The 25,197-nt window shown below is 26.5% G+C and overlaps 1 long non-coding RNA gene across 1 annotated transcript; it reads right to left on the bottom strand.

Annotated features, from left to right (window-relative positions):
* Positions 1-6,284: 6,284 nt before the first annotated feature.
* Positions 6,285-24,363, bottom strand: LOC101236188 (uncharacterized). Its single transcript, XR_010642686.1, has 2 exons — positions 24,098-24,363; positions 6,285-6,486 (listed from the first exon to the last, which is right to left on the bottom strand). It is a non-coding gene; the product is annotated as an uncharacterized LOC101236188 (long non-coding RNA).
* Positions 24,364-25,197: the final 834 nt, after the last annotated feature.

Here is a 25,197-nt window from a genome sequence, read left to right as displayed (position 1 = left end):
GTTGACATCTTGTTTATTGTTACCTGAATATAGAGTTTTTTCCCCTAATTTATATGCCTTTCTTAAGTTTGCTGAAAGAGTTTTGCCTTTTTCATGTACTCTATGAAGCAAAGCCCAAGAGATATCCCCTGCAGAAACTTTTATATTAAAACCGTAATCAGTGAACTAAAATGGTGGGAGAATGAACTTTTTAGTATTAATCAAATTATTTCTTAAGTTTTTAAGCAAATGAACACTGTCATACATTAAATAAACTTTATGATCATTATAAGTGATAAAGAAATTTTCTTCTGGCTTGTCTGACCCATGAATACTAGACAATTTTGAATACGCTGAGACATTTGTTGGATAGTTGTCTGCAATCAACGCTCGAATGTTAAAACCTGCAGATCTTAATGTATTTAAACTTTCCTCTATTTCATTTTTAATGAAATCTCCAGTGATATTTGTCTCTGGGATGGCTTTAATTACATAAGGTATTGATTTCTTAAGGCCAAAAATCATAAAGACAATTACTCCTTTGTAGAGATTACCCTCTTTATCTTGTCCAGTTAATCTACCACTGTGGTATTCACACGATTGCTGCAGATACATTTCATCAAAAAGAATAACACAACCATTGCTTATTTTGTCCTCATTTAACAATAACTTTAATGATTTTATGGAATCAATTCCACCTGATACTAACTTTTTTAATAGTGACTTTGATGGTAAAGGAAGTTGTTCCAGAAGATGCGATTAAGCCTGAGATGATGAATATCTTTGCATTTGTGCAAAACGTAACACTTTTGAAGAATATTAAGGTCAACCTTTAGATTTAAAAAAGATTAGTTTTGAAAGTTCATTAACTAAATAATAGGAGTTTTCTTCAACAAGATTGTGCATATAAGACACCAAATTGTCTAAAATAGATAAACTTGTGAGTTTTCAATTGTTGATAGTTCTAAACCAATGAGGAAGTGGAAGTGGACAACTTTTATAATGCAGTTTTACATGCAAATTGTTATCAACACTTATTGATTCAATAAAAGGAATAGAGTCTACAAAAAACAAACGATAATATAAAACAAAACTTTCATATCTTTGAAAACTAAATCCATTTGGAGAGTTAGATTCATGAAGCATATCAATGTTTTTTATTTTATCCATTTCTTGAAATGAATGAATTTCATCTGGGATAGTAGAATCTCGTTTAGTTGGTGGTTTTTAGTATGTTATTATTTTCAAGACCAAACATCTGGCTTCAGTTAGGTTGTTCAGCTTGGTTTCTTTTGATGGTCTTAAATGCCTGATTTGGTAAAACTGCAAATATATAGTTTATTAACACAACTGGACCTATTTGTAACCGTAGCTATGTCTTGATCCACCTCATCACGCTTAACGTCCTTTCAGTAGTTGCCAATGACTCTACAAATTTAGAAAACGGCTTCAAGAGTTTATAGGTTTTTGGAAGGGACTTCTTGCATAGTTGAAATAGATGTAATCTTCTTTATGACAGGCTGCTGTTGTATTACTTAATACAGATAGATAGGCCTTTCAGTTCTTTATTAAAAGATTTGGATTTAATACTCCCATTACAATTTGGAGTATTAAGTCCAAGTTTTGGGGTGTATTAAGTATGTTTAGAGAAAGGCAAAGACCAGATATAACTATTTTACACAAAATCTTTAGAAGTTTTTACAAATCTCATTACTTTAAGTTTTCTATCTGAAAACAAGCGAATATTCTTTTATTTAGTTGAACAATCGTAATGCTTTATCACAAAGAAAAAAAAAGTAATAATAAAATAAACCCATAATATTTTTCATTAAAACTCGCTCTCTTTCCCGCATCTATTTTAATGATTTAAGCAAAGCTTCTAATATTCTAGATTCTATTTTATTTGCTGATGACACAAATTTATTTTATTCTCACAGTGATATAACAACATTATTTAAAACGGTCAACATTGAACTTCTAAAACTAACCGAATGGTTAAATATGAATAAACTTGCAATTAATTTAACTAAAACTAGTTATACTATTTTTCATCGCCTCCATAAAAAAGATAAAATACCTCTTGCACTTCCAAAACTTATTATTGGAGAATACATCGTAAAAAGAGAATGTTCAATGAAATTTCTAGGTGTAATTCTAGATGAAAACATAAAATGGAAAGACCACATAAACATGATTGAAAATAAAATTTCTAAAAATATCGGATTACTCTATAAAGCAAAACCATACTTAGATCAATCATGTTTGAAATACATATATTACTCAGTTATTCATTCCTATCTGAATTATGCAAACATTGCCTGGTGCAGCACCAATAAGTCAAAGACAAAAAAGCTATTTAGCAAACAAAAACATGCAATTAGATTATTATCAAATGCACACCGCTTCTCACATTCTGGACCATTGTTCAACAATCTAGAAATATTAAACTTGTACCAAATAAATATATATCATCTGCTAATTTTTATGTATAAAACCAATAATAATACAATACCAAATATTTTCAAACCATTATTTAATAAAATTCAACACAAATACATGACTAAATATTCAAGTAACAACTTTGTACAACTCAAAACTATATATGAGTCAACCAAGTTCTCAATAACTATTAGAGGACCTAATGTATGGAATAAGATAATTAGTAATGATATCAAAACACTTACAACTCTTGAACAGTTTAAACAAAAGCTAAAACTATTACTTTTAAATAATGAAAAAACAGATAATTTAGATAAATCTATCTATAAAAATTTTATATTCGAAAATTATCTATTAGTGCATGCTTTGTTTGTCTGAAAAGGTCTAAAGTCTTTAATTATATACATTATATTCAATTATATTATGAAAAAGTATGTATGTGTATGTGTGTGTATATGTATATATATATATATATATATATATATATATATATATATATATATATATATATATATATATATATATATATATATATGTGTGTGTGTATATGTGTATGGGTGTGTATATGTGTGTATGTGTGTATGTGTGTGTATATGTATATATGTGTGTATATGTGTATATGTGTGTATGTGTGTGTTTATGTATATATGTGTGTGTATGTATGTGTATATATACATATATGTATATGTGTATATATATATATGTATATATAGTGTCTTCTGATTATAAATTAACCTTTATGTTTTCATTGTTCATGTTTTCTTTTTATGCTGTTGGTTTTGGTATTCTTCAATAATTTATTAAAATTTTACTTTAATTTAACTTTGAAATTTGAATATATATAGCATTGCATGACCGTAAGTTAATCTTCATGTTATTGAGAATAAACTACTTCTTTAACTTTTATTAAAAACAACTTTTAAAAACTTTAACTATTTTGCATTTTATATAAACTTCTTTGAAGCATTTTGCTTTTTTCTCTCATTTTTAATTTTTAATTTTAGTTACAATGTATTTATATAAATGTCTAGAAAAAACACTTGGTGATAAGGCAAATCTGTCTTCTTCTCGTCCTTGCCATTTTTATATATATTATAAAACACGGAACTTGTAAATATTTGTACGGCTAAATAAAAGGAGAAAAAAAAAAAAAAAAAAAAAGCATTGTTGAAAATTGAAGCTGCTGTAACAATGGGTTTGATAAATTCGGCTTGCGCAATACTTCTAAATCGAAAAGATGTTTTGCCAATTAAAATTGAAAATCTCAGCTTTGAAAAAAATCCTTTTTCTTAATAATAAAAATAAAAGACTGCTCGTATACATTCTCTATAAAATTTTTCTCCAAAACTCAAAACAAAAACGCAAGCAATCTTTTAAAATAAAATTAAAGTTTTATTTGTTAAAAACAGATTGCTATTTATTCGTATAAACATAGCTTAAAATTATTATAATCAAAAAAAGTAAGTAGATAGACGCAAAAAACAGCAAATAGATATGCGATCTATATAGATATTTTCGCGCTCGCGATAAAATTCTTTTATTAGTCAAAATAATAAACAAAAAATGGGTTGTAGCCACATATCCCTTGGTGCCGCTGTTTAGCAGTTATAAAAATTTTGGAGAATCTGTTTATCTATAAATTAAAGCGGTTATTTTTAAGATTTTGAAAAAAATATTTTTAGACCCATAATAGAACATTAATGCCAGATTTTCAAACCGAAAACTCAAACTATATCTTGTGTTGACAATAAAACTCTATTTAGTAATACTCGAGTAGCCACTCTACTGTGCAGCTTAGACAAATCAAAACCGCCTGGAGTAGACCAGTTACATCCTTTAGTTCTTTCAAAATATTATAAGAACCTGAACTTTCCATTATCTTATATATTTATCAAATCTTTTGAAACAGGTATTGTTCCCTCGCTATGGAAAGATGTAAATATCTCACCCATCTTCAAGAAAGGATATAAACTTGAACCAATAAATTACCGTCCAATCTCGTTGACTTCAATTGCAAGTAAAATCATGGAGAGATTAGTGAGAGAATACATGACGGAGCACCTTACTAAACTCAAGCTGCTATCTATTCACCAACATGGATTTGTTAATGGTAAATCTTGTGCCACAAACCTCTTATAGGTGTCAGATATAATTACATAGGCACAAGTCCAGTAAGATTAGAACAGCCATAATTTTATGGCTGTCCTAATCTTACTGGACTTTTCCAAAGCTTTTGACAAAGTAAGCCATGAACTACTGAATATAAAACTTAATGGTTATGAGTTTGATTTAAAATTAATTGCTTGGATTTCTGATTTTTTTTAAATTAGACGACAGCGAGTAGTCTTGGGTGGTGTGTATTCTGGCTGGGCAAAGTTAACGAATGGGGTACCACAAGGATCGGTTATTGTTCCACTACTGGTTTTGATATATATAAATGACATATTAGAAATGAAGAATTTTTGAAAGCTTTTTGCAGATGATAGCTAGCTTATTGCTACGATTAAAAACAATGTGGATATTATATCAGTCCAAAATAACTTTGACGCCCTCATAGACTGGCCCAAGCTATGGGAGATGTCCTTCAACATTGATAAATCTAGATAACTGTTACTTCACTATGAAGCGATGATGGTGGAGCTGTTTTTAACCTTGAAACAATAAAAATTGAGCGAAATCTTGGTGTAATTTTTAACAATAAATTAAAATGGAATTACCAAATTAGACGTACAATAAATAAAGCAAATATAGTTCTAGGTATGCTTAAGCGAACATTCAAATCTCGGACGGGGCCTATTTTTGTTAGAGTTTAAAACCTTTGTTCGACCTCATTTGGAATACTGTGCATCTGTTTGGAATCCTTTTCAAAAAAAAAAAAGACATAAAGGCTCCAGAAGCCTTTCAGAAAAGATCAACTAAACTTGTTCCAGCAAATTAAAATTTAGATTACAAAGTCTAACTTATCTCTATCTACAAACTCTAGAACAAAAAAGACAACGAGAGAACATGATATAATATTTTAAAGCATTTAAGGGGTTTAATGAAGTAAATTGGTTTCCTATCAATGCCATACCACATTCCCTTTTAGCACAAGGACCTGCAAGTAATGTTAGAGCCTCTAAATTGAGACTGTCGAGACAATTTACAAGAAACCAACCTAGATATTACTTCTTTACAAACAGGATTGTATTCTTATGGAATAAGTTGCCAAATCAAGTTATCGATTCAAGAAGCGTCAACGAGTTCAAGAGCTGATATGACAAGTTCATTGTCGCCAAACAGGCATCTGCTAAAGTCGGCTAGACAGACTTTATGAGAAATTTAATTTTTTCTCATTGCAGATTATTGTATTATATTGTATTAATTTAAATAAAAACTCATTAGCATATTTTCAAATCTATCACAAACAAATCAACCCAAAGTTGGGGGTGGAATTCGTATCACTTCTTTTTAAAATATTTTTATATAGTATATAGGATTGATTATTTGTTATTAATATATTTTGATTATTAAGGTGATCCATAAAGACCTAACGATCTAGTCACAACACTGAGGAAAATCATTTAACAAAAAACTTCATGGCGCCTTCCTTGCCAATGTACCAAATATTGTCAAAGCAATAATCGGACCTTAAGCCTATTGATTCCGTAGCAAACACTCTATTATAACGCCCTGGTTGCTCCACTGCGCCACGGCTTCTCAATTTGAATCATTTCGTATTAGATTGAATACTCGACAAACTTCAGCAATCCAGTTGATCAACTAGATCAAGTGATCTTTAGGTAGTAATTCGATTGAACTCGAAGGCCTAATCACGAAGTTTAAATGGTTTTTAACATATTAAAGTTAAATCAAAGATAAAAAAGTAACTTTTCAACATTTTTTTTCTTTTAATTTACATGAAGAAAATTCAAAAACAAAATCTTGCATTAGTAGTTTGCCCTTTAACACTTTGAAATTTTTAATTTAACTTTCATGCGTTATTTCGTTTTCTCACTATTGTATTGGATACTTTCCTTCTTTTATCAATTGATCGCGTTGTTTGAGTATCTTATGAACGCGTGTTCTCTATGACAAAAGATAATAATTAAAAAAAGAAATATAAAAATTGATATGAAATAAAATTTACTTTATTATAAAATAATATTGTATCGTGGCATCTCTCCCTTACAATATAATAATAAAAAAGTTTAAACTTCTTTTATACACATTTTTATGGAGATTGAGGTCATCTTTAATAAAAAATAGTTTTTATGATAAAACTTATGTGATAAAAGCAAAAAAGGAGCCCTTAACATTTTTTTTCATGTGAATATTGTTAATACGTGCTTTAACAGCTAGCACACTGTCATAAAAAGTAAAAATATTGATAATAAAAGGGTCAAGGGGCCTTGGCCCGCCACTTGTTAAATTTTATTATAAAACATAAATTTAGCATCAAATATACAAACGTATTTAAAAATTTAATTTACATCCCCCCCTTTACTTTTCCCAGGAAAAAAAACATACGCTGCGATCCTTGCAAGGTACAGAGACTGGCATCTTATGGGATGTTTTTTGACTCTTTCTTATGCCAAATAAAGACTAGAAACTTTAAAGCCCAAAATATTAAAATAGAAGTTTTACTTTTCGTCAACTTTTTTTACCATTAGTAAATACCATAAGTATGAACTAGTTATAGGTTTTACTAAATGTTGCATTAAATTTTGTTTAATTGATAATTTTTTGCGTGTATATTGCTTTAAAATTTGAATATTTTGATTGCTTTAATCAATTTCTTAAATATTAAAAACTTGCATTGAAACTCATGATATTGCTATAATTTTAGCAAAATAAAAATGAATATAAAAAGTTTTTGTTGTGTATGCTGGGAAAAACAAACTAAAGAGTTTTATAAACTCTTTAGTTTGTTTCCCCCCCCCCCTCCTTATTTAAAAATCCACCCCTGAATTTTTAAAATGTTTAATTTTTAATTTCCCAACAAATACCTATATGATGGCATACTTTTTTAAATCTGGATAAAGTACAACCGGTGGATCAATTTATGACACAGTGAGCACAAGTACTATGAAAAAAAAATAAATAAATAACAGAAATAGGGAAATGCTTCTCTTTTGGCTTTTCATGGAATTTATTTTGAACGAGCAAACAGCATTAAATCATAAACTAATTCTCAAGCCAGGTTAATTCTAGAAATTCAGGTTCCTGCTAATCTATGAAATTAAAGAGTCAGCAAAATTAGTTTTTATAAGAGATTACCAAAAAAATACTTAAAATTTGCGCATGCACTATTAAACTTCAAAAAAGTCATATTTTTATCAAAATGAAACTAAAAAGTGCACGTTTTTTTCTGGTTTTTATTGATGTACTATGTAAATAATATTGCATTAAAAAATTTTTTTTTTTAAAAAAGTCCCTTTTTTTTTCACTGCTAGTGACTAAGTTGGCAATTAACAGAAAACAATGAAAAGAGTTAAAGAGCCAGAAAGCAACTTACATAAGACTTGTAAAGTGTATGTAGGAAACCAGAAGATGGTAGAGGATTCTAAAGCATTGATGTTCTAATGTCCAAAATGTTCAAGAAAAAAACTAGAAGAATAAAAGTCTATCAAGCATGAAGGAACAGTAAAAGGATGTAAATAAAATAATGAGTCACACGAGATTGAGTTTTGGTTGATGGGACAAGAGATGATAGCTCATTTGAGTAGTGACCATTAGGGTGTCCATTAAAACGACTTTTTTTTAAATGTCTGCTCTCACCCTCTAAATGTGTTTTATATAAAGAAAAATACTAGAATTAAAAAAATTTTGAAAAAAAAAATATTTTTAGGGGTAGCTCAAGACCCTTAAACATCAAATAGGTCCCTATAATTATCAGAAAAATAGTTTTTCAAAAGTATATAATGTTGGGTCTCAAAAGAAGCAAAATTATATAAAAATTTTAAAAATAGTCATCATTTTATAAAAAAAATTATTATTTTAGATTTCACTGCCTAGAAAATGACATTATTTAAACTGAAAATATGCATTTTTACAAAAAAAAATTTTATTATAATTTTTTTTCTCAATGTTTTTTATAAAATGACTATTTTTAAAATTTTTATATAATTGTTTTAATGACCACTCTAGTGACCATGATAGTATTTATAGAAAATGGAAAGAGATGCAACTTTGCATTAAAAAGACAGAGTCCCAAACTTAGCAACTAGAGCAAGTCCATTTGCAAATTTTCTTTGGTAAAGAATGGTAACTTTAGCCGATGCTAACTTTGTAATAAATTCTATATCTTTACGTCAGTAGTGAATGATAATCTGAGATAACATAAAGGACTTACCAAGAATTTTAACACTCATCAATATAGGAATAGTATATATACTGCAATAAATATTAGTAGTAAATAGATGAGTTTTGTTTGGGTTAAAATTCACAAGCCACTGCCAGGTCAAGAAATGATGACTTTTTGTCAAGAACAAAGTATATAGTTACGTCATCAGCAAATTGAACCACTTTAAAGGTAAAAATATCAGGAAAATGGTTAATATAGATGAGAAACAATATAGAACCAAGGATTGAACCTTGTAGTACGCCAGAAGTTACTAGAAAAGAGGGAGAATGATATCCAACAAGGACAAGTTTCATACTCTGGTTAAAAAAAGATGATTCAATAACTTATGGAGATTTTATGCAAGTTAATGGAGAAGATCAGTATGCCAGACCTTATCTATACCCTTTGATATGTCAATAATCAAGGCCCAAGAACCTGCCTGCCTCCAACCTTTTTTTCTAAAGAACCTTTTTTTTTGTTGTTGAGAAAATTCTTGATATTTAAGACTTTTTTAAATAATTTACAATTGTGCCCCCCACTTCGAAACCCGTGTCATTGGCCCTGTAGTAGTTTGTTAATTTGTGTGAAAGAAGGGAAGTCCAAAATTTTTATTTTTTTTTTAACTAATGAAAGGAAAATATTTAAAAAATAAAGCTTTATATAATGAAATAAAATAAGGTATCAAGTTTTTTACTAAGTTATATAAATCAAGAGTTAGTATAACTTAAGTCTTAAAAAAAAGAAAAATAAAGTACAAAAGAAAGGTGATTGAGTGAAGGGATGCCAAAACCTAAAGTCAAAGGCCATGAATATTTGTGAAGAATTGAAACAATTTGGTGGTAATGATGGTTCTTTTTTATTAATATATTTTAAGGTACTTTATTGGAGGCGCACACCTCATATGGTGATAAAGAAAAACTGAACAGAGAGGCTTTTATAGCAGATTGTAAATACCTGGTGGTGTTTATAGAAAAGGAAAAAAGTATTTTTGCTGATTTAAAAGATCAAGAGCCTCAGAATGCCTACTTGCGTAACTGCGTATCTGTTAAATCTGACAACAATATTCACCAAAGCCCCAAAAACAGGATGTAGAGGTAAGAGGTAAACATGACAACATCAAAACATAATAAACAAAAAAATATACATAAAAAAGTACAAAAAAACGTGTTTGTGACCACATTTTAAGTTTCCAGCTCATGATAACCACTAAAGCAAAAAAGACAATAAGCATACTAAATACTTTGATGCCTCAATAAATGTTCTGCAACCTAATATTCCTGCAATGTATAGGCAATTTATAAATGAAAATCAAGATTTAAAAAAACTTTGCAAGTACAATTTATATCTTGAAACTTTAACTATAAATTTATTATCAAATTTGGATTTCCCAGAATTAACATTTGTTAAATACTTAAATACTTCTGAAAAATATTATGCTCAAAGCAAGACAGCTGAATCCAATAATGATACTAATACCACTAAGAAACTCCAGACAAAAGCAAATGATATTTTTTAATATTCAAATTTATGAATCTTCATAAGTCACTAAAAAAAGCACGGGTACATTAGTACTTTGTATGGATTTTGAAAAAAGTTTGCCTCTACCTTTAGCTAATATCAAAAATAAGTATTACAAAAGACAACTTAAGCTACACAAGTGTGTCCATGAAATTTTTCAGAAATCGACCATGCAAAAATGTGTATTGATGCTGAACATTTTGCTGCAAATGGAGCAAATGGAGTAATTTCTTGATAATACGAGAAAACTGTTCACAAAATTATTTTTTAAATTACAATTATTTTTGGATAACTGTTTTAACAAAACAAAAATTGGTATTTGTTTGCTTATTTGCAAAGTATTGTGTGCACACAATGGAGAACATGATGGATGATAGAACTCCCCTAGTTAAAATTATTGATTTCAGAAAAGTATATAACTTTTTTGAAATCAATAATTTTAACTAGGTTTTTATAGAAATACTTAATACAGGAAAACAGATGAAGAAAGTAAGTAAAAAGTAAAAAGTAACTAAAAAAGAATGAGTTAAATATAAATGAATATAAAATGAGATATAAATGAATTTAGATATTTGAAAGTTATTTGTCAGTTTTATAACTTTTCTTTGTAGCTTTTAGAGCTTATAACTTTTTATACATTATAACCTATAACCTTGCAGCTCATTGTAAGTAACTTATTGAAGTAACATAAAATAGCTTATTAAAGTATTGTAATAACTTAAAGTAGCTTATTGTAACTTAATGACTTATAGCTTATAACTTTGTAGCTTTGTAGCTTATAACTTTTCTTTGTATTGTTTCTTTGTAGGTATTCATTACTTTTTCTTCAGACTTTTTTTCTAATAATACATAAAAAAATAATTTAATTCTTGAAGACTTTAATATTAAATTTTGTGTATTTACAAAACATTCTTTTAATATTCTATTTTTATTATTATTTCTAATTATCTATAAAATTTCGTCTATAAAATTATTTTTTAATTTCTATTACTGCATAAGAAGATGCATCAATTAAATTTTTAACAAATCTAATGTGGTAAAAATATGGTATTAACAAATCTAATTGCCCATAATTAATAGGCAAGTTAGTATGCATATATTTGGGACCATAACGAAATTGTATTCATAAAACATTTTATATAATAAAAAACGTGTGTGCTGAAATAATAAAATTAAATTGTCTTATTTTATCCAATCAAGTAACTTTTTTTTGAAAGCACCAGGTGCTCACGTATTTCAATAAAACCTGTCAAACATTGTGAGTTTTCTGTTTGATTTCTACACTTTGATGTGCTTGACAAATTTCCGTAAGTTTAATATAAAAATTAAATTGTTTCTTTTTAAAGTAAATTTAATAAAATTAACAGAATTAATATAAGTGATAATCATATCATTAGATTTTCAAATCAAAAATAAAGCTTCAAGAATAAAATTACTTATTAGCATTCTATGACCTATGTTTTTATACAATTCTTAATCAGGATAAAACTTTTAACCATTATTAAATCTTTTTGTATAAATACATATATACACAATTTTTTTTTTAGAATGCCTGCTAAAAATAAGTTTGTGTGTTTGTATATATATGTAAAGATATAAACGCTGACCAGAATATTCTTTTTTTCATAAGTGAGTACAGCACTGAAACTTATTTAAAAAAAATTTTTTTTTTGATGCGCTCTCCTACGTAAAAAAGAGTATTCTCCTCATCCTTTTTATATAATTTTTATGATGGCATATATTTTTTATTTATACATTTATATATATTTATACATTTACATATTTTATGTATATATATTTTTTAATGTGTATATATATACATATATATATACAGGGACTATTCTAGACTGTTTTCAATAGTGCCAACCATATTTGGGCTGCCCAAATTAAAATTTTAGGGCTTTTTTTTTTTAACATTATTTACAGCAAATATTGTTTTTTTCACGAAAAAAACACCATTTTTTCTGCTTAAGTTTGCCGGAATGAGGGGGTACCGCTGCCGTCCGAACTTTTTTCCTAGAATAGGCCCTGATATATATAAAATTTTGCGTACATATATTTAAAACTTAATGTATTTATATATAAAATTTTATGTATATGTATATATATTTTTATGTATATATATACAGGCCTGTCGCTAAACATTTAGGAGTCTGAAAAAATTTTTTTGGCACCTTAATAGAATAAATTTTAAATTATGTATTTTAATACAAATTTTTTGAAAAAAGGTTATAAGTAATTTATCTTAAAAATAGAACTTTTCAAAACATTACTTCTAAAAAAAATCAATGATTGGTTGGCGGAAAAATGCACATGCATGATTTGTTCTTAACTAAAACATTTAAAAAATTGTACACTTGTACACTAAATAAATTAACTTAACGTTGAACATCATTGTGGAAAGTCAGCAACGAAGGGTAACCTAGCGTAATTAAAGTTTTTATGTTTATAAGACGTAAACAAAATATTTTTTAAAACAAAATTTTAAGTTTTACCTTTAGAAAAAACAGCAGCTTTAGTAAAAGAAAAATGTATTATTTAGTCTCACATTTTATACATATGCTAAAAGTTTGGAGAGTAACTAAATATAGTCAAGTAACTCCTTATTTATCGTTTTAAATCATAAAAAATAATAAATAGAAATAACTAGTTTCAGTACTGGAACTCATTGCTTCTAATCATTCACTAAAAGCCAAGACAACCTTTTGCTTTTAAATATTTATAAAAATAGCAAACTGTTACATTTGTTTATTGCACAATTTGTTTTGTTTTTTCTTTACTGGTGTTAATAGGTTAGCACTTTTAAACATAATAGTTTTTTAACAATTATTTTGAAACCATTGCAAAAAGATCTTATCATAAAGTTTATCTGTTTTCTAATTTTGTGATATAAATTTTTTGTTTTTGTTTTAATTAACTTTATTTACTATTGCATAACTATATTGATAGATATTTAAGCAACACCACTATTGGCAATAAATTTTGGATCTAATTTTTTTAATGGAAACTGCTATTGTAACAAATGCTGTGATTTCTTTTAAGTTGTGATCTCTTTAATATTATATTACCCTATTTGGCAATACCAACAACCAGTGGCATCGCTGAGGTTGGTGTCACCCAGAGCGGTAAACTTTTGGTGTCACTTCTCTAGACTAAAACTAAAAAGTCCTCTATACCTAGAAATTTCTAAAAAAAAAACAGAAACTTTAGAAAAAAATTCTGGCATATTTGCTTTTTATTCATTTTAGCATCACCCCTCTTATGGTGTCACCTGGTGCAGACCACACCCCCTAACAAAACCACTGACAACAACTGGTATTATGTGGCAACCGCTTTTCGATAACAGGTATATCGATATCCTGGGGTTTTTTTTTAATGTATTTATATATTTTTTTATATTTCAATTTCTTTACTTTTAGATTTATGACATATTTGGGCGTTTTAGAGAACTAAATTGACATTAATTATGTTTTAATTTTGGTTGCAAATATATACACTTTAATTGCCTGTACAATAAACAGATAAGAATGGCTTAATACATTTGAGAACCGAAAATATTTCTATCATTATTTTCCACCATATACTAACCCCTATTGAAATAAATAGACTACAAACGAGATCAGTATATAAATGGTACGTGCAAAAACAAACTCCCACGGCCCATTTCACAGATCACTACTGCTAAAATATTTCTAAAATCTAATAAATAGGTTTTTTAATTTTCAAAAAATGTCTTAAAACATGAAAATACATGTAGAAAATTGTTAGGATAACACCTTCTTTATCTATGATGGAGAGATTTGAGATATTAACGCCTCTACTTAATTACATAACTCTGCACACTTAAAAGAAACAATTTTTTTTAATAAACATTTATTGATTTTTAAATAAAAATTAATAAACATACGCCAAACGCCCCTTCCCCCCTTAAGCACCTAAGAGTTTCTACATCAAAACTCATAAGCAATAAGAGGTGGGAGGGGAGTTGAAGTCGGAAAAAAATATTAATTTTAGGGTCCAGACTGCTAGTATGGTATTAATAATGCAAATAAAAACTAAAAAATTAGGTGAAAATACCAAACAAACAAGAAATTAATAACTGGGGGTAAATTACCAAACAAAAAAAAGTCAATAACTGGGAGAAAAATACCAAACAAAAAAAAGTCTTAAGTCATTATATAGTCAAATATCTCTCTAAAAAGAAAATTTAAAACATCAACATTTTATGGTTAAATATCAGTCTGTTGTAAACACATCTCAGCAAACATAAATGAAATACAATGTTTCACTTGAATTCAGAACCACTTTTAATCTTTAAGCTCAATTTTCTCAAAAGAAACATTTTCTGACATAACTTTTTAAACTAGGCTGTTCAATTACACATGTATGACGCATCACAAATAATTATTTTAGCTAATTACAGCTTTAATTTTAACTAATTACAACTTTAATAGCTAACTACAGCTTTAATTTATAGAATTACTAAGTATTTGTGATGCTTGAATTATTCAATTTAATATTAAAAAAAATATTTTTATTACAAAAAAACCATCAAATATTAACTTGCAATATTTTAAATCTAAATTTACATGCAAATACTGAATTATTTGCATGTAAATTTTAATTCACATACAATAATCAGTTTTAGTTGAAATATGCAAACTTGTGTGCAAAAAACAATGAAAACATGGGAGTTGACAAGTGATATCATTGAAATATCTCATTTTGATAGTAGTAGACAACCGGGGCTAATATTTGACTGGGGCTGGGGCCAGGTTTGATAAACCATAGCCAGAGCCTGGTCAGGGGTTATGGCTGGGACTGCCTAAATCTTGACAAACCCTACTAATGAAATAAATATTTCATCTTGGATTGAAATTTACGCTATGTTTATAAATACATATAGATGAATATATGTATATATACATATATATATATATATATATATATATATATATATATATATATATATATATATATATATATATATATATATATATATATATAAGCCTTTCTGGAAAGCGCGTGTGGTTACATGCCTTGTTCATTCATGTTTAAAGTAATTTTTTAGACACACTGACCATGACAGTTCACATCTTTTAACTTTTTAAGTGTTTCAATAATTTGTGGCAAAAAGCTAAACTTATCTACTGAGAAAAGAACAATTTTTAAAAAGAAAACAAAATTGTAACAAAATATCAGATTTTAATTAAATAAACTAGAAAAATTTAATAACTTGAAAAAAGAAAATTAAAATTTTTTTTTTCTTCTACATAACTTTTGTATTTGTTTTTTTAGGGTGGTTGTTACTTTTAGCTACCGAATTCAATACAAGTTGAAGAAAAAAATATATTTTATAACAATTTAATAATTGAAAGTTTTGGTATGCAATTTATTCACAATTTTATCTGCCCGTACAATTAAGAAACTAATTTGCTATGTATGCTAGAGCTATGTGAAATTTTGTTAATTTTTTTCTTATGTTTTATTAGTTTTCATGTCTTTTTACTTTTAAAAATGTTTTTATTTTTAAAAATATTACTTGTTTAAATATTTGACATTTTTTCTTAATAATTATATAATAGGAAAATAAGAAAATAAATTTATTTGTTTGCTATTTATGTGTAAAAAATATTATTTGAATAATAAACTTTGTAATAGAGGAAAAATTCAAATAAAAGAATTTTGTTGTTTAATTGTATCAATGTATTTACCACACTTGATGCCTGTCTGAAATTGTTTCCTTTATATAGCCAAATTTCCAACGTTAATATAAATGTTAATACGTTAATACTAGAGATCGTCCATGAATTACATAATGCAAACTTTCACAATAAACAAAACAAAAAAGATCAAAAGTTTTACCTTGCAGAGTCCTAATTTTAAAAAAATAATAAAATAGCCCATTAAGTTAAATGAAAATTGCCACATAAAAGAGCTTGTTATCTCCTATTTCTGTTTTTTAAAAATATTTTGTGTTGTGTTATTTATGGACGATCCCATAACAATTGCTGTTTGAAAAAGTGTTTTTAATTTTAAAAAATTAAAAACTTAAAAAAAAGTTTTAAATAGGCTCTTAAAAATTTCGCTAAAAAAGTTTATTAAATTACAAAGCACTAGCCCACAAGCTTTTGGAGCATCATCAATAACAATAGTTCATCAGGAAATATACTATCGGGTTTAAACGCACATTTTGGAGAATCCAACGAAAGTGCAGACTATTTCAATAAGGGTAGTGAAAACAACCAAATATTTTATATTTGAATATTTGAATATTAGTATTAATGACTTTATTTTTTACATGAAAAACTTGTTAAAAAATTAACAAAAATTTTACAAACAAATAGAATAAGTTTTCTTGCTTTCCAGTGCATAAATTAAAACAGTAAAGTTTAGCAAAAACATTTGAAAAACAAATTTTAAAATTGTCCATATTTCTAGCACAAATAATAAGGTGTTTCCTTAATATACAGACTGACAAAAGTCACAAATAAATTGTATATCAAAAAATGTTTTTATTTTCTATATATATTCTTATTTGCTATTTTCTTCAACTTGTATTAATTTTGGAAGTGGAAAATAACAAAGGCCCTAAACAAAAAGATAACAAAAACAGTAAAATATTTAGGTATATATTTTTTTTTTGACAAAGTTTTACTTTTTTTAATTTTTTAATTCTTTTTATTTAGATTTTCAATTTCATATAGTATTCTTATCATTAGATTGCCATAATTTTTATCATTAGATAAATTTAAAAGTTAAAAAACTTATTTAAATCAATAGCTTTTAAATATAAGTTAAATGAAAGTTTTCAAAATCTTCAAAACTTTTAATCAAAAAACTTGGTTGGCTTGCCAATTTCCGTCAAATGTAATTAAATACCTTTCTTTGAATATTGCTATTTTATTCTCTGTAGTTTCTTATAGCTTTTTTTTGCAGCAAATTCTTAAAATGGTTTCTATATAAAAACATGGTCAAGTTGTCCAAAAAATTACTTTAAACATGGACAAACAAGGCGTGAGACTGCACACGCTTTCCCCAAAAACTTGTATATATATACATATATGTATGTACATATATATATATATATTTATATATATATATATATATATATATATATATATATATATATATATATATATACATATATATATATATATATATATATATATATATATATATATATATATAAATATATATATATATATACACACACATATGTATATATATATATATATGTATGTATATATATGTATGTATATATACATATATGTATATATATACATATATGTATATATATACATGTATATATATAAATATATGTATATATATGTATATATACATACATGTGTTATATATATATATATATATATATATATATATATGTATATATACATATATGTATATATATATACATGTATATATATGCATATATGTATATATATATATACGTATATATATATATACATATATATATATACGTATATACACATATATGCATATATATATATATATATACATATACACACACATATATATTTACGTAGATGTGTATATATATATGTGTGTATATCAGAGTGTTAGAAAGCTTGATGGTACTGCGTATAATGGAGTATTCCCAATTGGTTTAAAATTCCCAAAGGTTCTTAAAATCATCGTAAAAAAAAATTAAACCAGTCTTAGATTTATGGTGTTGCGCTAGACGAGTAAAAAACGCAATTAGTATGCACATCGAGGAAATGAATTAAGTTGATCGATTTTTTCATGTGTAAAAACAAGTCATCATCAACAAGCAAGATCATTCATTCAAAAATTGAAAAAAACTTTTTTTTAATTTTTATTTGACGCCAGTTATTCTTTAGTTAAGATTTTTCAATTTGTTTAATAATTTTTTATTAATTTAATTTTATTATTCAAAAACTCTTTATTTACATTTTTACTGTTTATCTTAAGCTAGGAAAGTTACAAAGATCTTTGCATATTAATAATTATTATACTTTAAAATAAATTAATAACGTTTTTTTAATAAAAGATTTATTAATACTTTCGGTAAAATAAATTAGCTGGTAAAGTAAACCGAAAAAACCAACAAAAAAAAAAATCAAAAATAAAACTTGCAATGAAACATATTACCTTTGTTATATTTGCATAAAACATAAAAGAAGATAATCAAATAATATTATAATATTAGAAAACATTAACCAATATTTATAAATACAAAATTATTTTTTTTTTTAAATTTACAAATACAAAATTTATGTAGATATTTAATTATATTTGTAAGTTGAAAAAAAATTTTTTTTTATTTAAATACCTAATTTACTAGATATTCAAAAATGTTGATTAAATTTAGTTGCTGCCCTTGTGCGGTGAAAGAATCTCGCTCTGTTCCTTAAATGTCTTTGTTACTTATTTAAATTAAAGTAGCATATTGCAACAAAAGTTCTTTTAAAAAATATTATATTTGACGGAAATTGGCAAGCCAACCAAGTTTTTTGATTAAAAGTTTTGAAGATTTTGAAAACTTTCATTTAACTTATATTTAAAAGCTATTGATTTAAATAAGTTTTTTAACTTTTAAATTTATCTAATGATAAAAATTATGGCAATCTAATGATAAGAATTCTTAGCTAATGATAAGAATTCCGGCAATCCTACATATAATGTATAGTGTCTTTATCAACAGTCATCATTGACAACTGCCGATAAAAACATTTTGATTGACGACTCCTCAATTGAAAAATTGTTTTAGTAATTTGAAAAGTTACAAAAGAATCCTGGAAATCGTCAAAAATGTTTTGTTAAAAATTAAATACTATTTAGCTTTTTTTTTTACATTTATAATTTAAAAATAAAAATAAAAATAAATAAAGACAATATATGTAACTAATCATTTAAGCCTTTTAAAACTTCATTTACAAGCAATATATGTAATTCAAATAGATCAAAGTTTCAATGAATAAATTTAATAATTCATTCATTAAAACTTTAACTGCAAGCAATTATCTTTTGTTCTTGTTTTCTCTCTACTATATCAAACAAAGAAGAGAAGCAATTTAAAAATGTAATGGCCTTTTGTTTTTTTGGATGCACTTAAAATTCCAATTTTTTTCCTGGCTAACACTCTATATATATATATATATATATATATATATATATATATATATATATATATATATATATATATATATATATATATATATATATATATATATATATATATATATATATATATATATATATGTATATATATTAGTGATGTACCGATTAATCGGCATCGGCTTAATCGGCCACTTTTTGTACAATCGGAATCGGTATCGGCATCGGCCTTTTTTTATTAATTTACCGATATGCATTACCGATGGCATTTTAATACTTTTATCCTGCATTTTGATAATTATTAAATAATAAATAATCTAAACTTTATGCATCACTTAGAATTTTTAGAAAAATTGTTTATTTTGACTTTGTTTACAGGCAAGTTTATTTATTTGGGTCCAAGTATTTGTTTACCAGTATGGATTACATGAAAAAATTTACCCAATTTAAAGCTCTATGGCTTTATATGTTCAAAACTTTAATAGTTAGTTAATTCATCGGTATCGGCATCGGTATCGGCCTTTTCCGATCCATCGGCATCGGTATCGGCATCGGCCAAAAAAGTATTATCGGTACATCACTAATATATATACATATATATATATATATTTATATATATATATATATATATATATATATATATATATATATATATATATATATATGTATATATATATATATATATATATATATATCTATATATATATATATTTATATATATATATATAAAGTTTTTCCGTATTTTGTTGACAAAAAGTAAAAATTAAAATGCAAGACTGGAATTTTTCTTTTATCACTTGATAGACTGCCTGCCCCAACCAAACCCTCAGTCGATGTAGCAGCACTCCCTTGCGGGTCAGGCTATAAGATAGTTGATGTAGCAACACTCCGTTGCGAGTCAGACTACTTGTCAGTCAATGTAGCAGCACTCCATTGCGAGTCAGGCTATTTGTCAGTCGATGTAGCAGCACTCCGTTGCGAGTCAGGCTATAAGATAGTCGATGTAGCAACACTCTGTGCATGATTTACAGTAAAAATAAATAAAAGCAGGGCTTGAATTAACTTAAAAAATCTAATCGCGATTTTTTTGTTGCTCATAACCCCTCCTCCACTCCCGCCGGAGGGGAGGGGCATTATTTATTTTAACTTATCTATAATAGCATATAATAAGTCTCATTTTTGCATAAGATGTCATAACATTTACGTTCAGCGGTTGTAAAGTAGCTTTAGTTATAATTTACATTATTACTATTATTATATTGCATTAAATCTAACGGCTGTATTTTTGTAAAATCAATGAACTTGATATAATCTTCTTTTAATTAATTATTTCATTTTCTATTTTATTTACATATTTTAAACTTTTAAAACAACCAGAATATTTAATTTTCTATAAATTTTTAACAGTAAAAAAAATTATTTAAAACTCTAACTAAACGATCTATAAATTTGAAACAGTTATAAAAAACTATTAAAAATGACGAAAACATTATTGTGATAAAATGTTAAAACTTAACATTTTCACGAAAAGCCGCACTATCACAAACAAGAATGATAATTAAATTCTTATTAAATAAGTTTTCTTATCTAAGTAACCTTATCAAATTCCCATGATATTTCTATCTATTGCTTTTCATTCAATGTATTTTTTAATAAAAGTTAGCGTTCACTTTTTTCATTCAATAAAATAGAGCGAAAGAAAAAAATGTGTCTAAATAATATAATCTTTTACGATCTAATACTTTTTTTGATTTTTGATTTAAGTTTTGCCAAGTAATACGCAATATTAAATTTTTTCCGTAACGAGTCAGCGTCTTTTACGGCCATTTTACATAAACCACGCCTGATTGGAGTATTATGAATAACATGGTTAGATAATGAAACTGAACATAATGCTATTTGTTGATGAATTCGCATGGCCTCTTTATGTTGCGCACCGCTTAAGTGCGATACCAGTGAATCTTTTTTTATTGATATTGTTCCTGGTTTGATCCAGGTCATGGAAAACAACTTTGTTAGACTTATCCGTTTTTCAAATTGTTTACATAAACTGCATCTTAATCTTATAACTTCATTTCCATTTAAATCGTATTCTAACTCGCAATTAAAATGTTTTTCCCACTTTTTAACTGTAGATAATCTGCATCTGTGGTCCTTATCTGTATCCATTAATTGCTATTAATTTAAAATTAGGTGTACTAACAAACTTTAAAGTTTTTTTTTAATAACTATTTAGAGTCTATATTGCCTTCCACTATTCTTCGCAAAATAAACTTATAAAAATATCATTAAATTTTTTCATAATGAATGAGCTAAATCGGAATAAAGCCCTTGAGAATTCGAGTTAAGAAAGTGACTTTTCAATCAATTAACTTTTATTTCTTTTTTCAATCAAAATCTTTTATTTCTTGATTCGAATAGGTATTTAATTGTTTGTTTTTTATAAATTTTTTTCTTCCTTAAACAATCGGTCTTTTTCCTGCATTTGAACATTTTTGCTAATTGATTTTCTAAATCTTTTATTTTTCTTTCTTTTACTCTATGCTCCGCTTTAAAAAAAAAATTATCGTTACAGAAGTCACTGCAGTTTTATACTGTAAAAGAACACTAAATATTAGAGTATCAATCGAATAGAGTATCAATCTTCTAAAATAAAAAAAGAATAATCACGAAAAAAAGAAAGATCGCGAAAAAGCAAATTTTAAGAAAAAACTAATCGCAAAGGTGCCAAAAGTAATCGCGATACGCTTAATTTGAGCCCTGAAAAATAAAAACATTTTATTAAAAAAATAAAAATAAAAACATTGTTTATATTATTAAAAACTTTCAGAATGTTTTAAAAACACTCAGATTGTTTTTAAAAACATTCTGGTCAAATAAATTTGCGTTTTTGCAGTTTTTTTTTTAAACGATTAATTTGTAATTAAATTAATGGTTTTAACTTTCTGACAACACACAAATGTTGGACGAAAGTCAAAAGTAATTAAAAGTGACGTATTTGTTGGCATAAGAATCACTTTTTTTTCAATTCTATAAATTGTTGCATTTGGGAGTACGTTAAGGTAAAAAATGATTATTTTGACAACAAATATGTCACTTTTAATTACTTTTGACTTTTGTCCAACATTTCTGTATTGGCATAAAGTTAAAACCATTAATTTAATTGTAAATTAATTGTTTTTAAAAAAAACCCGCAATAACACAAATTTAATTGACCTGAATGTTTTTAAAAATATAAACAATGTTTTTTTTTTTAGTTTTTTTAAATAAAATACTTTTATTTCTATAAAGCCTGCTGCTACAAGGAAGTGCTGCTACATCAAATATCTTATAACCTGCTGCTACAAGGGAGTGTTGCTACATCGACTAAACAACAGCCTGACTCGCAACAGAGTACTGCTACATCGATTGACAAATAGCCTAACTCGTAACAGAGTGCTGCTACATGGACTGAGGGTTTGGTTGGGGCAGGCAGCCCCAACCTAACCCTCAAGTAATAAAAAAAAAATTCCGGTCTTGCATATATATATATATATATATATATATATATATATATATATATATATATATATATATATATATATATATATATATATATACATATATATATATATATATATATATATACATATATATATATATATATAATATATATATATATATATATATATATATATATATATATATATATATATATATATATATATATATATATATGCGAGACTGGAATTTGTCAAGGTTCGTGTTTCGGAGTTATAGAGTTGAGAGAGGGTTATAACCACTATTAAGTAGCCTCCTCATCTATAGTGGCCTTCTCGGCCTTGAGGAGGTGAATAACAAAAAATATATATATACATATATATATATATATATATATATATATATATATATATATATATATATATATATATATATATATATATTCATATATATATATATATATATATATAAATATATATATATATAAATATATATATATATATATATTTATATATATATATATATAAATATATATATAGATTCGCAACTAAGATATATTGCAAATACTATATACAAGTGAGACAACAAAGTGGTGGAGACTTAGCAGATACATAATAATGATTTTACCACACAAAACATGGTACATGTGAGCTTTATAATTGTCAAATCAATTCATATACCTACAGAAACATACTAGAATCACACTTGATTCAATTGATAAAACAAATGCATGGCAGAAGCACACAATACATCTTTTTACACCACAGGGCTTCAGTACACACAGGGTAACACACTAGCTCAACACAAAGAAAATTAACTTGTTCTCCTTGGTAAATTGCCTTCACTGATGTTAAAAAGCTTTATTGGCTTTATTTAATGATTCCAAATATTTTATGGCAATCAGATGGTGTTGGGGCAAGTGCTCAAATACTGTATTGTAAGATCTTGTAGTTTTCTGTTTGCTTTTTTTAATGAAAAAACTTCAAAAAATCTTTTGCTACTTTATGAGTTACTAATCTTGTAATGAGGAAAACAGATATTTAAATAATACCTGTTATTTTTACAATAAATACAAAAGTATTAAATAAATTATGCAACACATTATGTCATATTGTTATTTAAATTGTAATTATAAAAATACACAGAATAATAAATGTTGTTTTAATTTCTGTAAAGTGCAATAAATAAATGCAGATTTAGCTATCCTTAAAAAAAGCTGACAGTTTAATGCAAAACTGTACATAAATAAGAGATCACCTTCTTGTTTCCCAGCATACATTCAAAGTAGTCTTCTCTCTTTTCGTGACACTTGTAAAGTACTTTATCTACACCTTCTTTTTTAACGCATTGCATTAAGTCTTCAAAAAAACTATAACAATGGTGACGACCACCACTGTGAGCTATAAAACTATCACCCATTTACAACTTAATAGTATTCTTATCTTTTTTGTTATTACAATTATAACTACACGACTTTAACCGGATTCTGTTCTTTCGTGCATTAGCAATAGTCGAACTTAGCTAAAAACATTTGTATTCGGTTTTGAGTTTTATTTCAACTTTCCGTTCATATCCGTTCTAAGTGACAATAAAACACGTTTTATTTTAAATGTGTTTGTATTTTTAAAATGTTCAACATTAAAAATAATTAAATCATAACACATTTAAAATAAAAAGCGTTTTGTTGTAAGCATGAACGGAATTTTTTTTTTTTTTTTACTTTTAAGTTTACTACAGGGACGTGGTGGCATCTGAAAAGCAGGTACGAATTTCCAGAAGAAGGGCCCAGTGAAGTACCTTTAGCGAGAGACAAATACGTGATCAAGGAAAATTATATTTATACTAAAAAAAGTTTTTAATGGATACAAAAGATTGCGTAACTTATTCGTATCAGCATAGTTTTTTCTTGTCTGAATGCGTCAAATTCCAAATTTTTCAAGTTCCGTTGACAAGAGAATACAATTCCCAACATGCTCTAATGTCAACCGATTTGCTGGACAAGTTTTGACAAGTTTCAGTTTCCTGAAAACTCTCTCACACTCTGCTGAATTTGTTGGAATTGTACTGAATATCTTGCATAGAACTGCAAGTGAGGAGAATACAGCATCTAACATAATCTTCAGCAAAAAATTGTAAATGGTGAGGAAAGAAGGCAAAGTTTTGTTATCCTTCTCAGCAGCCTTTCTTGTTATCTCCAAAAAATTTCAGTAGCGAATTTATTTAAACTGATACCAATTTTGAATCTTTTAAGCACTGATTGAATTTTTTCTTGTGAATTAGAGTTATGAAAATTATGACTAATATCTCAATCATATTCTTCAATAAAAAATGTCTATGCTTTCTCAAAATTTCCGCTG

This window comes from Hydra vulgaris, chromosome 12 (genome assembly GCF_038396675.1).
Source record: "Hydra vulgaris chromosome 12, alternate assembly HydraT2T_AEP".
Taxonomy (NCBI): domain Eukaryota; kingdom Metazoa; phylum Cnidaria; class Hydrozoa; order Anthoathecata; family Hydridae; genus Hydra; species Hydra vulgaris.
The sequence above is the reverse complement of the archived record's forward strand: the minus strand, read 5'-3'. Positions and strand labels throughout refer to the sequence as shown.